The sequence below is a fragment of the Marmota monax genome, unplaced genomic scaffold (assembly GCF_021218885.2).
Source record: "Marmota monax isolate L192 unplaced genomic scaffold, Marmota_monax_Labrador192_F-V1.1 WCK01_AAM20220418_F8-fsc00179, whole genome shotgun sequence".
Lineage (NCBI taxonomy): Eukaryota > Metazoa > Chordata > Mammalia > Rodentia > Sciuridae > Marmota > Marmota monax.
The window spans coordinates 2,895,721-2,916,622 of record NW_026695200.1 but is presented as its reverse complement, the minus strand read 5'-3'; the positions used below and the strand labels follow the sequence as shown (position 1 = coordinate 2,916,622).

At 37.7% G+C, this 20,902-nt stretch overlaps 1 non-coding gene across 1 annotated transcript; it reads right to left on the bottom strand.

Annotated features, from left to right (window-relative positions):
* Positions 1-19,886: 19,886 nt before the first annotated feature.
* On the bottom strand, positions 19,887-19,958 carry Trnae-uuc (transfer RNA glutamic acid (anticodon UUC)). Its single transcript has one exon. It is a non-coding gene; the product is annotated as a tRNA-Glu (tRNA).
* Positions 19,959-20,902: the final 944 nt, after the last annotated feature.

Below are 20,902 nucleotides of genomic sequence, written 5' to 3'. Positions count from 1 at the left end.
CAGTGAGCTTATATCTTAATTCTTAAAAATATATTACTATGGTGAACAATTAACTGAACACAGTTCAACAGTCCATCACAGGTAAAAAGCAACATGTCAATCACCATGTGGAATGAAATGTTAGAGAAACTGAGTCCCTTGTCTTTCGTTCTTGTACTTTACAAAGTGCTGAGCTACATCTGCAAGGTTATCTTGCCTGATAACAGATTTTTGCATTAATAAGTAAAACAAGTCCTTTATCATACTGGTACTTTCAACAGTCAAATTTAGAGTTCTAGAATCTCAAGGAAAACACTTTTGGGTTTTCTAAGCTCGATCTTTTACAAACTTGTGATTTTTTGGATCTCTATTTGTAGGGTAGATTCAATTTTTCTTTCATCTGCACTTCCATAAACATGTAGACATGCACATAAATTATGTGACTTTCTCTTTCCTCTGTGCTTAACTTCTGCCTCAATATTCCTCCTTAAAATTAGAGAAAGGGTAGTGAGAAGGTCTATACTGCTGTTATAGATTTCATTACATTGTCTTAGAAAGTAATGGGGAAGGAAAGTTGTCAATTATTAATATATATCTTCATCTTGAAGCACAGACGTACACACTGAGGAATCATTTTAGTGGTTCAGAAACAGTCTCTATACAAAGGCAACTCTGATTCTATCCTCAAATTTCACTGAATTTTCAATTAAAACAATGGACTTAGGTATGTATGGTAGAATCAGGGTCAAGTTAATTTCATCTATTTGCTTTCTGGTATAGACTATGGTATCAATTTACTGACATATTTATTAGTGTAACTTTAATTTTTCATCTTCTCAATCTTAAAAACAGAACTGATGATTTTTATATATAATTCAAAAGTAAGTACTGTACCAAAACAGCTTTCCTTTGACTTTATAAGTTTGTTGGAGCTTTGAGAGATAAAATGACTTATGTAGCCTTTTTTGCTACATAAAAGGATCTATATTCCTTTCCCCCACAAAAAAATTGTGCCTTGGATTTTTTTTTAATCTTTTAAGGGTAAATCAAATGCCAAGGATTTTTGTGGCATATATAACTTTTAAGTTTTATGTAGCTACACTGTTAGCATTTGCTAATGAATATGGAAAATGAGAAATATATACATGAAAAAAATTTTAACAATGTTAAATAAAACCTTCAATGAAAGTTTATAAAGTGCAGGTAAGGCATATTTAATGAAGGCATATTTAATATTTAAATTAATTTAATTTAATTTAAAATTAAATCCAAATGTTAGAACCTTAATTTTTCTTTACATAGTTCTTTTTTTTTTTTTTTTTGGTACTGGGGATTGAACTCAGGGGCACTCGACCACTGAGCCACATTCCCAGCCCTATTTTGTATCTTATTTAGAGACAGAGTCTTATGAGTTGCTTAGTGCCTTGCTTTTGCTGAGGCTGGCTTTGAACCCTCCATCTTCCTGCCTCAGCAGGGATTACAGGTGTGCACCACCAGCTGCATAGTCCTTTTTTAAAGTGAAATTATTCTTCATTATCTCAAGATTTTGTAACTTGTTTTTTGACTGGACTATGAAGTCAAGATGGTCTTGAGGCCGTCTTCTGCCTTCTAGCTAGATTATTATAATTCCCTCTGTTTAGGGAGAAAGAATTGTTGTAGCTGTTTTTTAAGCACACTTTCTTTTTCTGGTAATAGCAATTGACACCAACAAAACTAAACCAACATCATTATTTATTGATATCAATCTTTCTGATTTGACTTATTTCAGAATTACTATTTTTTATGAGTGTTGGTGAATGCCAATTAAATAACTAATCTTTATAGTTAAGTCATGTAGGGTCCTTGGTTTTATCTGTTTAAAAAGAATATATAGGTTGTAAGGCACAGAGTTCCATTAAAGTGACTTACCTGAAAAAAAAAAATTAGAAGAGTTACTGGATCCCATCTGGAGCCCAAGTTTTGAGCGCCAATTAGTTCTCAGGAGAGAATTATCCCAGGAATGATCTGTAGTCAGTAATTTCTCACTGTCATGCCTTTCTACTGCTCTTTCCTCGACTGCTTAATTTTTCTTTCCTCTCAGGCTTCCTCTACTCTGGACTCCAAAACACAGTCAACAGCACTGGGGAGCCTGCCCATCTGCACTCAGCCAGACCAAACCTGGAAACTTCTGATTCAGATTCCAAGTCTCAAGGTGGACACAGCCTCAGACTGATCCCTGGGAGTTAGGAACTCACACAAAGAGTAAGCACTCTCAGTGGGTGGTGAGTGGTGTTGGTGTCCAGAAGTGTGAACCCTGATGTTTTCATTGGCACTGTAGTAATGGAGATCAGCTGGATTTTGTTTTATTTGTTTTTGTAGCTTTGTAGCGCTGAGGATGAAACCTAGGTTCTCACAAATGCTAGGCTAGTGATGTCCCACTGAGCTGCACCCCTAGCCCTAATGAGGGTTAGCTGGAAGGAAGGAAGGAAGGGCCTAGAAAGTGTGTAAAAGGTCAACCACACCAAAGGGTCCATGACAAGGAGCTTGGACCAGAAGCTTCTAATGCTGCTTTTAATTCTAATTAAATTCTACAATTCCTTTAAAATATTAGGTGTCTTTTTAAGGAAATAATTTCTTTTTTATTGATGTGAAATTCACAAAACAAGATTAATTATTTTAAAGTGTGCAATCCAATGATATTTAGTACATTAGTAATATTGGGCAACCACTTCTATCAAATTTAAAAATATATTCATTACCCCAAATGATAATGCCTCATCTATTAAGCAATCAGTCCTATTTTCCCCTCCTATATATATCACCCAGTAAACACTAATCCATGTCCCAAATACATTTATTTATTTTGGATATTTCATATAAATAAAATTTTATAATATGTGACCTGAAGTCGTATCCCTAGATGGCTTTAGGTAGTATTACCATTGTAAAGCATACTGAGTTTTCTAACCCATGAATATAGCAAATCTTTCCATTCATTTAGCTTTTCAATTTCTTCCAGAAATATTTTATAGTTTTCAGTATAACTACCGTGTTACTTAATTAAACTTTTGCATGGCTATTTTATTATTTTTGAAGTTACTGTGATTGCAGTTATTTTATTTTATTTATTTATTAAAAAAATACCTTTATTTTTTTTTAATTGGTTGTTCAAAACATTACAAAGCTCTTGACATATCAGTTATTTTATTAATTTGCTTTTCAGGCTGTTACTGGCATATAGATCTTATATTCTACAACACTGCTGAATTTGTTAGCTATTATAGTTTTTTTTGGTGTATATTCTTTAGGAATATAAATATTTGTGATCATGTCTCTTTCTTTAAATATTTGGCAGAATTCACCATTCTTTGTTGGGAAGTTTTTAAATATAAATTTAATGTAAATAGGGAGAATTTTACTTCCTTTTAAATTTGGATATCTTTTATATATTCTTGCCTAATTGATTTGGTGAGAACTTCCAGTACAATGTTGAATATAAGTGACAAAATTGGGAATCTTTGCCCTGTCTTGACTTAATGGGAAAATATTTAGGCTTCTGCCATTGAATATGATGCCATTTATAAGTTTTTTCCATAAATGCCCTTCTTCAGGTTAAGGAAATTACCTTCTAACCAAGTTATTAAATTTGTTTTCTCATGAAAGCTTGTTGGATTTTTAAAAATGCTTTCCTGCAACTGTTGTCTTTGTTCTGTTGACTTGATATAACACGTTGATCGACAGCCACATGTTGAACTACTCTTGGATTTCTGGAATAATTTCTGGTGGTCTTAATTCATAACCCACTTAATGTATTTTCAGATTCATCTGCTAGTATTCTGTTGGTTTTGCATCTATATTCATAAAGCATTTTGATCTGTGGTTTTCTTGTGTTTTTTTCTGACTTTGATATCAGGAATAATGCTGACCTTATCAAATTAGTTAGAGAGTATTCCTTCTTCTTTTATGTTTCGAAAGGATTTGAGAAATATTGGTATTAATTTTTGTTTAAATATTTGGCAGAATTCACCATTCTTTGTTGGGAAGTTTTTAAATTATTGATTCTATTACTTTACTTGTTATAGGTGTATTCAGATTTTCTATTTCTTCCTGTCAGTTTTAGAAGTTTCTGTGTTTTTAAGAATTACTTCATTTAATATAGATTATATAATTTGTTGTAAAATTATTCTTGGAATTCTCTTACAATTCTTTTTATTTCTGTACATTTAGTCATAATGTCCTCTCATTCTTGATTTTAGGGATTTTGGTCTTCTCTCTCTCTCTTTTTTTTTTTATTCAGCCTAGATAAACATTGGAAAATTTTGTTGATCTTTTCTAAGAACCAACTTTTGGTTTGGTTGATTTTAATTGTTGTTCTTCTACTTTTTAAATTTCAGTTATCTCTGCTGTAACCTTCCTATTCCTTTCATTCTCTGACGTTAGTTTGAACTTCTTCTCCTCCTTTTCCTTCTTAGCTTTCTTCTCCTCCTTTGCTTCCTCCTCCTCTTTGTTCTTGTCTTCATCCTTTCTTTCCCTTTCCCCTCTTTCTCTGTCTACTTCTTATGTTGTGGAAATATGGATTGAGCCTAGGGACACTCTACCATTGAGCTACATCTCCAGTCCTTAATTTTTATTTTATTTTATTTTGAGACAGGGTCTGGCTAAGTTGCCCAGGCTAATCTTGAATGTAGGATCCACCTGCCTCAGCCTCTCTGGTAGCTGGGATAATAGGTGTGTGCCACCACACTCAGCTTCTCCTTTTTTAATATAAGCATTTAGGACTCTGAATTTCTCTCTGAGCACTGATTTTGTTGCCTTCAAAATATGTGGTCAATTAAAATTAGGTGTTATGGATGATAGACTGTTTTAGTTTCCCATGCTTTTGTGTCTAGGACTTTTGTGCATTGTACTCATATGACTTCTCAATAAGTTACAGAAACTCAGGAGGAGTGGCTTTTGAACAGTTCATGTATTTCTAGAGTTTTTTAAAAATATATTTTAGATTGTCTTTATATATTATAGATTGTGGTATACATGGAAATTTTAAAATAATTCTGTTTTCAAATATCACCTAATGTAAGAAATCAACTAATATTAATTTAAACATATACCCCAAAATACGGGGGAGATATGACATAGAGAACATCCCAATCTAAAAACAAATTCAAACAGGTCATTCCCAAACTTAGCATCTTTTAATGGTTCTTGCTTTTTCAGATGAGGCTCCAGTCCTTTTCCAAGACAAGCAAGAACTTTAATGCATGGCTCCTACTCACATCTCCAGCAGTTCTTCCTTCCTTTTATTTTCTTTCGGTGCTTATTGTTCTGACCTGCACAGTCCCTGATGTTCCATGACTCTGGGCTTTTCTCCATGCTGTTCTCTTGCCTCAGGTGCCCTTATCCTTTTTCTGTTCTCAGTTAAATATTCTTCATCTTTAAAGACTCATTTCAGGCATTATTTTTCTCCAGGAAATCCCAGAAATTTTTAAGGACAGCTTGTACTGTTGCCTGTACAAGTCACTTTCTCTGACTGAATTATACTGAAATGGTCTGTTTTTGTGTCGGTTTTCCTCCACTAGACTGAAGGCTCTTATCTAAACCTCCATTTGCTTACATCCCCTCTCCCACACACAAGTGATTAATAAAAGCTTGGCACATAAAAAGTACATGCCCAATAAACATGTTGAACTACATAAAATGTGGGCGAATATTTAAATTGAGTGACATAGAGTGGTTGTAAAAGTCACGGAGACAAGAAAAGAGGTTAAGAGTTTTCCAAGAGCTAAAGATTAGGAGGGGTCACCTAGGACACAAGCACTCAGATCATTTCAACTGCGCAGGATTTGAATAGGAGGAAAAAGGATCAATTCAGGCAAGGGGCTTCCAATTAGAAGGTGAAGTGAAATGAGAATAGACGTGGATTCCCATGGAAATAATAAGCCTAACTAAATTAGAAGGTAAAGGGCTTGAGGGATGCATTAAACCATTCTCGGTTATTATAAAGAAAAAACTCAAGGCTGAATACTTTATTAAAAAGAGCTTTGGTTAGTTCACAGTTCTAGAGGTTCAAGGGCATGATATCAGCTCCTGCTCAACTCTGGTGAGGACCTCATGGCTGATGCCATCAGAATGGTGGGAGTGTATGCAAAAGGGAGAGATCACATGGCAAGATAGGTAGCCAGAGAGCAATTCAGGGGTCAGACTGGCACATTTGTAACAACCATCTCTCAAGAAGTAACGAGAGTCCCACAAGAACTACAGCAACTCCTCCCAAGGGCAGTGCCTTCAATGACCCAACCACCTCTATTTTAGTTGATTTTTTAAATCATTGTGACAAAAATACCTGAGAAGAAAAAAATCAGGAGAAAAATTTATTTTGAGATCACAGTTTCAGTCCATGATGGGGCAACTCGGTTGCTCTAGGCCCTAGATAAGGCAGAACATTATAGCGGAAAGGTATGGCAGAGGAAAGTGGCTTGGCTTGTGGCAACCAGGAAGCAGAGAGAGAGAGAATGAGCATCCAGAGACAACATATCTAATCCCCAAGGGCATGCCCCCAGTAATCTACTCCCTCATGCCATGTTCCACCTGCCTACAGTTACCTCCTCGTAATTCATTCAAATTACTAATCAACCGGATAGATAAATCCACTAATTAGGTTACAGTTTCCACTATCTAATCTGTTCAGGTCTGAACACTCCTGCATTGTCTATCACATGAGCTTATAAGGGGGATACCACATATCCAAACCACAACAACCTCACTACTGTTCCTACCTCTTAAAAGTTTCCACCCCCTCCCCAAACTGCCACACGAGGATCAAGCTACCAACAGTCAAACCTGCAGGGGACACACTCAAACCATAACAAAATCAGAATAAGAGAGAACTGAGAATTGCCTGTGTATGTGGGCTGGGCATTCAGATACATTGCCAGCCTGTGGTGCCTCTGTCCTGGTCTCTCCCTATTTGGTACGTAGTTTGGTATCTTTCAGAATGTTATCTGGCCCTTAGAGAATACTTCTTTTTCTTGACTGTCAGTTGCAGGAAGGCTTTGTTCTCATTGCACTTTGGTGTTGGTTCCAGGGGAATGGATGGGAATCACTGAGAACCACGAAAGATACCTGCACAGTGTCAGGGAGCTCCATAGCCCCTGGCAAGGGACTAGTTCAAAGCTACATATTGAATTTACCTTGAACCTGCAGTTGTTTTGTTTGTCTGCTATTTTACAAGATACTAATTATATCCTAGAGCTACAGACTTCTAATGAGCCTGTACCTGGGAGATTAAAGCTGGACTTGCTTCTTAGAAATTTTATTTTTCAAACAGAGCATCTTAATATACAGATGCAAGATAATAATTTTTCATTTAACATGTACTATTCCTTTGTGGATCAACCTATCATTATGCCTGATTATTCCACCACATTATGAGCTTTGTTAAAAGGAGGAAAAACAGCTTGTCTTCCTGATGGTACCAAAAAAAAAAAAAAAAGGAAAGAAAGAAAATAAACCAACTGAATATAAGTGGTGCTATATATAAAAGCTGCTATGGGTTACCAGGGCAACCAAAGTTCTAAAAATGACAGAAAGAAAAGAACATCAGGTTGTTGCGACAAGTGACACTTGAAGTGACAATTTTCTTATGGTACTTGCTTTTAATTAATGCAGCTCTGTAAGGAACTTTATTATTGAATAATAGATTAATGTGGTAAGCGAGAAACCTGGATTGCAGATTTGTTTTTCCAACACTGGGGTAACTAATAAGAGAATGACGAGAACAACTGGAGAGTGAAACTCCACTGTGGGGGAAGATGACTGATCGTGGTTATTCAAAATCACAGGATGGATGTATGCACCACATACTCTTGTGGATCATGGAAACAGCTGTCTCCAGCAGGAGTGATCAAAGCACAGCTAAAAATATAGCAGTCACCACCAAGGAAATCAGTTGTGTAACATCAAAAATATCACCGGCTTAAAATTTTTTTTTTTTTTTTTTTTTAAATATTTATTTATTTAGTTAGTTATTGGCAGACACAACATCTTTGTTTGTATGTGGTGCTGAGGATCGAACCTGGGCCGCACGCATGACAGGCGAGCGCGCTACCACTTGAGCCACATCCCCAGCCCTTAAAATTTTTAATACATCACTTCTATTAATGCTGCTTTCTCGTGTGTGCTTTAAAGCCTGCTATGTAAGAAGAAAACACATGCATATACATGTAAACATGTATATGATCGTACATATTTTTGTATGTATTCTCCAACATATATGTATGTGTGAGTATGTGTGTGTGTATATTTATCTATATCTGTAGGCATTTCTCCTTCGTTAACCAATTCCTTTCAGTCAGCAGAAGGATACTTCAGTATTGTGAGCTCTCAACATCCTATTTCAGGAGGCTGAGTAGGGACTTTATCAGGTATTAAAATTCACAGGCAATGTCTAAAGGAGACAATCAGCTTTGATACACATGGAAAAGAACAGGTGCAGACTCTATGGCTATGGGAATTGGGGACAATATGATGGAGAGAACATGTCCACAGGACATCAAGCAGAGAATGAATTCCAGGTCTCTACCCACCCAGTGTTCTGCATCCACGTGGCCTGGATGCCTTGACTTGGTGCAGTGGGATTTTTGATGTTTTTATTTATAACCTTAGACTAACTCCAAAGGGCATAGACAGAAAGTAAAGCAGTTTAAAAGGAGAATAGGGAAACAAATTTTAAATGCCATGAGTAGTAAGACCCCATTTCTTATATATGCTTCAATCTGTAGTGTACTGAGCTGGACGTTTTTTTTTTCCCTCCAAATCCTTATCATTGTATTGTTTGCTTTAATCTCCCAATTCCAGGATGGCTCAACTATCCTATGTGGTTCTATAGCTCCTTGTTGGAGATACTTTTGTTGGAAGTATTGCATTTCTGTACATCTGAGAGGCACTAACAACCATCTATTCTGGCCAATCTTTATTTTTTTCAATAATGTTACAGAAAATAGCTTTATAAGACAAAGATATTGTTTCTTCCTGGTACAGAGTCAAGCATTGTTTGCTATCTAGTAAAATAAAGATAATGTTCCATTCTAGGGCAAAGATAATTTGTTGAAAGGCCATTAGAGACATTTAGGATTTTCTAATTTCAGGGTTTCTTGGTAGTAATGTGAAGACACTGTGTATGTTGCATCTATCTAGGAAACTTCATGTCAGTGAAATTGAATTTGGGGCACAGGGAAAATAAGACAAACATGAAGCTCATTCTACCTGCTGTGCAGTGAGTAATAAGGTCATTTGTTTTTCACCCATGTAACTTGTGTCTTCTCCTGGCATCTGTAAAACTTATAAGATTTGCAAGAGTGAAACCTCAGGATTTCTGAGAACTTTGAAATTATGTTGGTATCCCTTCCTACTCAAACTTTGGGCTTATTTATCTATATTTGTTACAGGGTCATGGCTTCCTATTTTTACAAAATATCATGGTCTACTACTATCGTTACTTTTTTTTTAATTTTTATACCTTTGTTTTATTTATTTATTTTTATGTGGTGCTGAGGATCAAACCCAGGGCCTGGCACGTGCTAGGCGAGCACTCTACCACGGAGCCACAGTCCCAACCCCTTGTGCTTGTACTTCTTTTGATGTACAAGTTGCCCCTGATTTCCCTTTGGTTGGCTTTGGTGTCTTTTTTGGCATCTCCACCACCCCCCTCACCCCACCCCACCCCCATTTTTTTGAGCACTTTCTTGCTTTATGTCATATAAAGATACTTTAGCTCATCTTGTATTTGTCCTTCCCTTGCACTTTGTTCAGCTCTTTTTCTAAGGAGTTCTGGTTCCATTTAATGGAACATCCTATTTAGAAGCTAAGCTGTGGGCTATGAGAGTCAGTCAGTTAGAGGACACAGTCCCCCAAGACCGCTTCATTTCTATACCAATTGCAAGTTAAAGGAGTATGCAAAATCACCCTCAGGTTTAATAATTCACTAAACTTAACACAGTCACAAAAAGCTATTATTCTCATGATACGGTGTATTATAGGGAAAGGAAACAGATTAAAATCAGTCTAGGGAAGAAACAGAGACTAAGTACCAATGTAGAGCTTCCACTTTCCTATCCCCATGGAGTCATCAGGGTGTGTTACTATAGTAACTCATACGAGGATTGCCATCAAGGGAAACTTGTCAAGCTTTCCTGTCCAGCGTTTGCATTGGGGCTGCCTCAGGCAGGCTTGATTAATTGATTGCCTATGTGACTAATCTAGATTATAGATAAACGGATATTGTGTGACCCAAAACCCTCATCCTAAATTACACTGTTGTTCTTTCTATTACGGCCAGTCCTGTCTGAAGATCATATGGATGTGTTTAGTCTCCGCTCTAATCACAGTTTTAGGTAATCCAATATGATCCTAGGCCCCTAGGCAAGGAAACACAATCCTATCAGGTATAACATTCCAAGAATCTCGCGGTTACATCCCAGAAGCTGGGAATCAAAGGCCAGATCTTCTCTTTGGCCAAATTCTTTATTACACAAAGGATCTAGGTGTGCTCATTGATATTGGGGTGCTGATGCTGTCAGGATCTCTCAGGGGAGGGAGCTAAGGAACAAATGTATGTACAAATGTGCACACAGACTTACATCTTTATTACTATATATAGATAGTGTATCTATATCTTCGTATGCCTAGTCTATCATCTATCTATATTGAAAAGCATGAGTTCACACCAATACCTCAAATACCAATCCAATCCCACAACATCGTTCATTGCAGTTGGCTCCCCTTTTTCATGTGTGCAACTCTTTTCTCTAACAGTAATAAACTTATCTCCCATCATTTGTTTTATTTGTTTAATCCTGTTGTGTAAAGCATCCCCTGTCTTTTCTACCACAACTCTCCCTCCCAGCCATACTTTCTGATCTGTGTGGCCTCTGATACCCCATGCTGGGTCATTTCTCCAGGAGGAATTTCTTTTCACCATGTTCATACCCCAAACCCCATGAAGGAACACCGTCTGCACAGATGCCATTCTTGTGCTACTTGTGCTCTGACATCCCATAAGAAGGGAAGAGGAAAGGAAGAGGAAGAAGAGGTATACACTAATTTGTTAGCATAGCCTTCTCTAACTGTAAAGATAGCCCTTGGTTATTAAATAGTATTTAGATTATACAGAAAAGCATAGAGAAGTATTTGAAAGATCATTTCCATTTCCACATTCCATTAGCATATTTTGCTTTTCATTTTGTCCCCTTCCTAAAAATGCTCAAAACCAGTTGAGATTATTACCTGTATAATTTTCATGACAAAATCAACAGGCAGATTCCAACTTTTTCAAGATAGGAGTTGATATGAGGACAACAGCTAAAACAGAAAAGCACTAAATGGCAATATATTTAGAATATTATGGAATTTCCAGGAAAAGATACCTAAAAATACCACCAGTCATGCTGATCATGCCCCTTCCAGGTGGTGACTTCTTCCTTTCATGCAGTCCTCTCCTCTAGGAACAATTACTGTTAAGATAAGGCTCTCTACTGTTAGGTCATATATCTTTAAGCTGAATGGAAACAGTGGTTGAGGGAAAGGGAGACAAGTGAGTTGAGAGGAGAGAAGACAGTGGGAAGAGGAGGACCAATCATCCTAGGGCTGTCATTCCACTGCCTGGTAGGGGGTACAGACTCCACCTCTGGTGGCATAACCCAGGAACCTACTGTTGGTGCTATGATGCTTGTTATCTGATTGAAGGAGACATAATTGCATGTTGGAGTAAGAGAGTTTCTGACCATGTGTCCCTGTAAGAATCTTCATAGGCCTATTATTGGAAAATCATATAGGATGTCTTGGGGCTGCTTCCAGGCACCCTTGCAATCCAAATACTCCTTGATGTTCAAGAAAGCCAATGGGAAGTGGTTGATTGTTTAAGTGGGCTGTCTTGGGATCCAAGGCCATGGTAATGCAGAAGGGGAAGAAGAAATTGTTCTCTTTAAATAATCAACTCAAGGAAACATCAAAATTGATTAGATGTCAGTTGTAAGAAACAAAGATGGTGACAAACTTACTCAGGTTTTCCCTTGTGAGAGTGGGTAAATCAGCAAATAAATGCATGAGTTATCCATATTTTTACTCCCCCCCCCTTAACAACTGCTCCTTACAAAAACAACATAAGGAATAAGAATTGGGCCATTTCTTTGGGTTGCCTACAGCACCCTGGGCAGTGCTGAATACTCAGAATATAATTATTACCTGCTTCTTGTTTGAGCTTTTGGTTTTATGCTATAACAGGCATTAGGGAGGGTATATAGCTCCATCATGGTTGAGAAATGTCCCTGAACATATTAAACAGCATAAAATGTTTTCACCTGATTCTGCCATCTGGGGGATGTAAGAGAATGTGTGTTTCAGAGTTTTGCACCGAATAGCCAAGCCAAAAGCAGTGTGACAATGATGCCAGGAAGTTCAGAACTTAACCATCAGGGCACGTTTATGGCTTCACATCTTCTGTTGAGTAACATGCTCCTTGTATATTTAGTACATCTTAATATGAATATAATATTAACCTCCTTTTAAAATAATTTATAGAAATTGTTAATACATAACCATGAATGATTTATTTTTACTAAAAAAAAATGCTGGTGTGAAACAAATATAGATGTGATACTCAAATGGTAAGGGTGAACCAGGTGGTGCAAATCTAGGGTTTTTGCAGTTTATGCAAATATAAGGAAAATGGGTCACAGCCAATACTATCCCTCTTTAGATTATATGCCACCAGATAATTTCAATTGTTTTGCTCCTCCCTCAGGGAGCATTAGGAAGAACTCATTCCTTTTAATAAAGATGGCTTCAATAAAAGGTCAATTGCTTTTTTTGGTTGTTATTTATCCACATTTTGCTTCATCAACAAAATTGAAGTTTACTTTACTGAGGCTGCAAATAGAGCCATTGGTCATAGTTGCAGAAGGCACTTTCAAAGTGTGAAAGGGAGATTGGGCCTTGAGAGAGGAAGTAGGATACAGTACTAAGAAACTGTGTATCGTATGGTTATTGTGCTTGGCCATATTGTTTAACTCTTAAGGTCCTAGTGGCCAAAGAATAGGGAAAAGTGGATGGGTTCTGTGGATTGCACTGCCTGCTACAAAGAAGGATATTTCTGCAGAATTACTATTTCCAGAACTTCATTCATCTGTCCATTCAATACCAAGCAAAGGCTCACGGGTTAATATGCATAAAAACTAATACTATGACAGGTTTTTGCAAAAAGAAGGAGTTTTATTAAAGATTGACCAATAAGGAAGCAGGAGGAATGCTCTTTTGGCTTTCTTCATTGGCTGGTAGCCAAGACATTTTAGCAGTCTGGGGTAAGAGAAAACTGGAAGGTTGATTTCTATAACAGAGACTATGGGTGGAAGAATTTGCTGGACCAGGTGGAACGTGTTGATACTTTGTAATTGAGCAGTTTCCAGTATCTCTGTTGTCCTGGTCCATCTTGCAAATGTCGATGGTATCTTTTGCTTTTAATGTAGGTCCATGCTCTGTTCGTTTTAGGTCCCACCAGGATACCAAGGTGTACACCTGCATCCAGAAAATCAACTTGCATGACAGGTTTTTAGAAAAAGGGAAGTTACAGTTTATAGTCAAAGTTTGCATTCAACAAATATTCACTGTTTACAGATACTCCTTGATTTATGATGGGGTTATGTTCCCATGAACCCACTGTAAATTGAAAATATTAGAAAAAAATACATTTAATACATGTGCCCTCGTGAACATCCTAGTTAGCAGAACAGTGCACTTAAGAGTATCAATTGTTTCTTTTTGTTATGTGATTGACTGGGAGCTGAAGCTCACTGCCACTTTCAGCATCAAAAGGATTGCATCAGATATTACCATCCTTTGAAAAGATAAAAATTCAAAACTAGAAGTGTGTATTTTATGAATGCATATCACTTTTGTGCCATCATAAAGCTAAGAAAAGAATTGTGTGGATCCATTGTAAATCAGGGCCCTTTTGTACTTAAAATAAGCCACTTGCTCCCCTACTGAGAGGTGAAGTTCTCCACCCCCTTTAAAATATGCAGGTTTGGAACTACATTGCACAATGAAATAAAGCACAAGTGACACTAGGCCAGTTCTGAGCCTAACTTTTAAGAGTGTTTACTCCTGCTTCCTTTCTGTTGCAAGCCAGTACAATGTAAGGTGTGCAACTACTCTGAGGTCACCATGCTTGAAAAGTCCATGATGTGTGGAGAAGCCCTAGAGAATGAAAAGCCATGTGGTAAGGTACCAGTCTCAGCCCAACCCAACTATCTGCTCAATCAGTCAAACAAGGGACTGTGGTGGGTGTTAGATGCAACAGCAAAACCACGTTTCTGATCCCTTCCTGAATTGTGAGCAAAGCAGGGTGTTGGTTTTTAAACAAGAATGTTTTGGGAACAGTTTTTTTAAAATGTAGACTCCAAACCTATAACTTCCAGTTTCAGAGAAGACCAGTAGGTTAATAAGCATTAGTAATAAATATGATAAATATTGGGATTATTCCCTCTGCTCTATATTTCAGAAGGCTGTAATCTGATAGACATTGCCAGTTCATATGGTCAGCTAGTTTCTGATTAGATTCTGTCAATTTAAGCACTGATGGGAGATTGGATAGTAGAAGGAATAGCAAATTTTTTCTTCTGTTTTCTGCCATCATGATTGCCTCCAGATTTTAGCATCTCTGGCATTCTCAAGAGAGGTAATAATAGAAGGTGTCCATCAGCCTAGGCAGTTATAGGAACTGAGGCAGTGTGTGGCATGCTTCTATAGTGGCTACCACAGAGTGGCTGAGCTGCAAAATTAGCAGCCTAGGAAGTTCCAGAAGTTATTATCTGCAGGATCAAACAATGTCAGCATCAGATGTGCCTAAGTTTTTTTTTTTTTTTTTTTTTAATGCCACCTCCACTTTCTTTGCTTCATGTCCTTTCCTTTATTAGGGTATAGCTCAGTGGTAGAATATTTGCCTCGCATGCATAAGGCCCTTGATTTGATTCCAAGCACAGCAAAACAAATAAACAAAAACTAAAATGTGTCCTGATTTTCTGGCTAGACATCTATTGATGTGATTTTTTGTAATCAACAACATCCTTGGGGAACAGACTCTCAAAGAAGAAAATTGGAGATTGATTATCTTTCCTTGGGCATAAACAGAGCAATGACTTCATTATTTGTAAAAACTGAGCTACTGGTAGTTCACAGTTGTTGTAGCAAAATATTTATTTAAATTATAACCTGGAATTATTCAAGATAAAGGCAGGGTCATTGAAGATAAAGTATTGGGACCAAAGGATACTATAAGAAACTATGGTGATGCTGGATTGGCTAGTTTTGGCTGCACTGGAGAGTTTATGGAAAGAAAACGAATTACTTAAGGCTCTAAACTTTCAACTCAAAACATTTTCAAAGGACTAGATCTCTTTTATCACGGCCCTCAGACAATCCATTATTCCCGCAACTTCGAGAAATAAGATACACAGCTGAAATCCAAGCCCATGATTTGGTTCTGTAAGTTACAGAATTACAGTATGGGTTAGATTCACAGCCTGTCTAAATCAATTAAGTGAAAGTGAAGACACAGATTAAGAAAGAATAGATCTCCACAAAATGTAATGGAAATATTTGATGGGAATATTTGAGCTGCCTGAGTTGAAACTGAGAATTACAAAGCTCCAAATTTCCCTGAACCTTCTCTTGACGATTGAAGCAGCATCTTTTTTCATCTGAGGAAAATAGTCTTCTCTTGCTTGAGGTCTTTATCAGTGATTTTCAGACTTTAATATGCATAAGAATCACCTGAAGTTCTTGTTAAAATGCACATTTTGACTCAGTGGTTCTTGGAATTGGCCTGAGTCCTGCATTTACAGCAAGCTCCTGGGTGATGCCAATGTTGCAGACCATGTTTCCCACACCACGGTACTCCATGTGGATCTTTCCCATCACAGTTACCTTACCAAAGGGGATGCCTATTCTATACCAGGCCTACATTCACCACCCTGCAATATCTCCAGATTTAAAACAAGAATAGTTCAGGAGATCAAGTCTAAAATCTAACCCAGCATGAGATAGTATGTACTTTGGAATACCTGTAAGATTATGTCAATTTATGTTTAAGGAAGCTAGAAAAGTTTTGTGAGAATGGATTCTAAGATGGTGAGGCAAAAGAGGCAGGAGATAACATTGGATTGGGCCAAACTTGTCAATATGGATTGCACATGTTTGTTTGAGTGTCTTGGAGTGGTTCTAATTCCCATTTTCTTCATTAGTTGACTGAAACTTGGGCTCACAGTGGCCTACCTTCACGAGGATGTAATGCCGTGTATTCATGGTATAAGATGGACCAAGGTTTTTAAAGGCTTAGTCAAATAGTCATTTTGCACAGTTTTTTAATTGGAACCACAAATTTGCTCATTCTCTACATGTCCCGGAAAGGCCCAGAAAATACTCCCTTCATTAATTATTAAGAAATACATTGGTGAAGAGATCCCTCAGCTGCTTGAAAAAAAAAAAATGGTAGCAGTCTTTCATTGCCAGGGTTGGTGCAAAAAAAAAAAAAATCACAGGAGATCATGATTCAATCCAGAGTGACAATGCAAGTAGTAAGGCTAGTAGGAATAAGGTACAATCAGTTATGGAAGCATTGCTAGAGAAACACGAATCTTTGGCAGAGGTATCTGAGGAATATAACAAATGGTATTCCACTAACTGGCATATATTTTTCAATTTATATAACTTAAAAACTCAAGTTTTGGTGTTCAGAAACCTGATTTAGTCTCTGCAATAGGGAGACATTGCTTGTCATCTAGTACCAATAGCTGAATCAGTTCACAGTCCAGAATCACACTGAAGGAAGAATAGACTGGATCCATTACCACAAGACTCTTCTCCATTGCCACAAGAATACATTGTAGATACCCAACCACCACAATAACCTTTCCTCCAGAGGACTTGAGGCCATATGGCCATTTGTCCTGTGAACTTACACTGTTTTTTTTAATTTTATTTAATATGGATACTTTCCTGCATTAAGGAAGCTCAGAATTATTATTGTTGTGGTTATTTCTTACTCCTGTCTTCCAATACTTTTGTGCAACCCTTTGGAGCTTAAGAGATCAATGAAATTTTGGTTTAAGTCTGTCTCAAAGTGGTTCCATTGAGTTTGTGGATCCAACTAATTCTGTAATGTACAATGCATGTACATGTATACCCTTGGTCACTGACTTTATCTTATTGCTCCCTGAATCTTGGAATGAGGACTGCTATGGTTAAAAAATGACAAATGGTAGCCCTGGACCACCCTCCCCCTTCTTGACAAAATAATAAAGCAAAAGTGGTGCTATATCCAGGGAGAGTTAGAGATTAATGCCACCAACAAAGATTTAAAAAATGCAGAATTTGTCTTTTCAAGGACCTAATTAGTAACTCATCTACTTGACCAGTGCAAAAGGCAAAAAGATTTTGAGAATAATCTGGCTTATGTACATTTATGCACCCCTTCGCCTTGCTATCTCATCTTTCAGGTCTCAGCTGAAATATTATTACAAGAACTTGTCCTGACATGTGGCATGATTGTGTGCCTTGCCCTACAAAATATAAGTCAGTAATACTGAGAACATAATGGTAGATGAAACCACATGATAATAACACTTGTATTAGTCTGAACAAGAGAACAGATAGTTCAAACAGGAAATCTAATTGAGGGAATTGTTACACATTTTGCAAAGTTGGGGCTAGAGGAGCAAAAGAGGATAACGGTTTGATTATTCAGATATTTGCAACCACAGATGATACTACTCTGGGCTGAAAGGAACTAAAAGAAAAGGATGGTATTGCTTCAAGGCAGGAGCTCATTTTATGCGGTTCCTTTTGGGCATTGCCATTGGAACCACCACTGCCAAATCTATTTATGTGCTGCTGAAACTTCCAGGGCTACTGGAGCCCACAGCAGCCCACTGCTGCCACTACTAGTGGCTCATAGCTGACAGCAACCCATGACAGAATCACGAATGCCTCTGGTTTCTGGCAGCCACCAGGGGATGCCCAAAGACACTATTAGAAGCATTGAAAAAGACTCTGCTTTTAAGTGACATACATTAATCTTCCATAGAACTTCCCATAGGCAGGTATCAGAAGTGTATCAGAAGTCTGCTGGAAAGGGAGTCTGAGAAATATGGTTTGGAGAGATCTAATGCTCCCAAACAATAGATAGGATATGAAAGTAGATAAGAGCAAGCAAGAGGATGACTGCAGAAGTCCACTCTTTGGGCTAGTAGTATCTATTCCCAGTCTCACACCTACATTTCACTTCTATATAACAACATGACATTAATTCAGGCTAGCCTGATGATATGATCTAAAACAAATGAAACATTCTCACTTTTTCTCAAGGTAGTATGCAAAATTCTCTCTTTATCACTACAGCCAGTCTTGGGTGTGGCTTTCTTGGAAATTCTGGCCAAAATCAACCCTGGAGTCTGGTAGTGAGAGTGGGAATGGAGAGAAGGCAACCAGTCTGAGAGGTATTTATGAAGGACACTTTTTGGACCTAAATACTAAAAGAATTTATCATATGTCACATAATGGATGATGGCTGAAACAAAAATTTCTGAAGGACCCAAATGATGCTTGAAGTCCCTATGACTAGTGAGGCTGAGGGAGGAGGATTGCAATTCAATGCCAGCCTGGGCCATTTAGGGTGACCTTGTCTCAAATTAAAAAATAAAAAGGGCTGGGGATGTAGCTCAGTGGTAGAGGGCCCCTGCGTTCAATACCCAGTAACGCTAAATAAAAAATAAGACTCAGATGATCTTTGTAGTTAAATCTTCTATGGACTCCAATATAAAAACCTATAAATTACAAGCTGAGATTCTAGAATTAATACTCAGTCGAGTAAAAGAGGCTGTATGACTCTGTGTGAACAGTACGACTTATTCAAAATAAAATCTTAGTTTTGCCTGCAACTCATGCTACCGGTTTATGAACTATCTGGATTCTCCGTGGTTTAGACTCTCACTTTCTCAGCTTTTTTTTTTTTTTTAATTTCCAAATCAAGCTGAAGATATCAGCAATTGGAGTACCATAAAGTTGGTCACATTATTTAGTAGAGCCCAGGAGAGGTTCAGACAACTTTTTTTTTTTTTTTTTGATATAAAATAACTTTTATTTACATAATTTCAGACAACTTTTGAAAGTGCTGTTTGAAGATCTTCTGGATATGCATTAACCACGGCGTTCCCTAAATACAGAGATAAATATTTGAATTCCATTCTAGAAATGGCTTCGAAGCGAAGTTTTCAAGCCCTTTTAGTGTCTGAAATTTTGACTTCGATAGGAGCGTAGACCTCAACCTAACCACAAGCATGACTCTATCTAGAGGCTGATTGCATGCCTCAGTTTCCCTGTGTATTACTTGGCAGAAGTGAGTAGGCAAAGGGGTCTGGTTTCCTCTCACCCTCTTTTCCTATGCAATCCTCTGCTAAAGCTATATTTCTTCGTGAAGAAAGCTCACTTCTTTATATATCTCAGCGCTAGTGGTTTCTGCTTCAAAAAGCACTGCCCCCACTCCCTTGAGTACTCAATTTGAGCAGCTTCAGAATACCAGCTCTTCAGGCCTCTCCGCATCCCTCCATCCTGTTCAACATGTTGCTTTCAGCTGTGCAGAAAACAGTGGGAGCATAAGGAATTCTGAATTGGCTAGAACAGGAATTGCTTTGTCTAATAGTGTAACCACTAAATAATATCACTTAAAGGAAAATTTTTAAGGAATTACATAGAAGATTAAAGTAAAAGTGGTTACTCGGATTTTAGGGTTAGGGTTAGGGTTAGGGAGCGCGAATCTTCGGAACAATGTGTGTTCTTTCAACAAGTATTTTCAGTAGCTTTAAGTTTAAAAGAACCGCGTGTTCCCACACCGGGAGTCGAACCCGGGCCGCCTGGGTGAAAACCAGGAATCCTAACCGCTAGACCATGTGGGAACCGATAGTGAGGCCTTCCTGTCTGAACCAATTGAATGAGATGCATCTGCTTCCGCCTCCCACGGTCGACTCCGCCTCCGGTGCCAGATCTGTTTCCTGCGCTTGCGCGGGCTCTCAGCATTCAAGCAGCTTGTGCTGGGTTCCGCGGGTAAACACAGAAGATGGTGTTGAGCCGCGTGTGGTTCAGCCAGCCCCCAGTGCCGGCAGCCGGCCCTGGTAAGCGGCAGGCTCTTGATTTTCTCAGATCCCGTCCTGCAGGAGCCTGCACCCTGGCCTCAATGTCCAAATATCTCCGTTAAAAGGTTCTGCGGTGCAATTTGAAAAAGAATAGTTTACATGGTTCAAAAAATAAGGGGAAAAGAACCACCAAGTTATGAGAATATTTTGCAAGTCTCAGATCCCCACGTTTGATGCTAAGGGTAACTATTAGAACTAGCATTTTCCAGTCGTAGTTTAAGGATACGACTGAATTTTTTTCATTTAGATTAGTTTTAATTTTAAGAACAAAAACTGAATGGATGAAATCTCCAGTAGGGGATCTTTGGGGACAAGAGGCCTTTGAGACTCCTTATTTTAAGATCTTGTAGACTATGTTATTAAAGCAAAGCCTAGACAGCCATGAAGGGGGAACAAATCCACTTATTGCATTATTATAACAACTTTTATGCTGCAGGAAAAAAGAAAAATAAAAAAGTGAAAAGAACCTCTATTTGAGAGAGAAACATTTATGACCCATAATGAAATGAAAAAAAGATTGTTATTATATGTACATAGATAGGGAAATACACATTGAAATACAATAAGGCAAACACTGCAATATAAAAGGGAGAAGTTGATATGAGAAGGCCCTTTTATTGAGAGGAAGCCCATGGCTAAAAAGCATTTGAAAAAGATCTTAGTATTTCTGGTTTACAGTCAGAATTTGACCAAACAGCAAAAGTGTG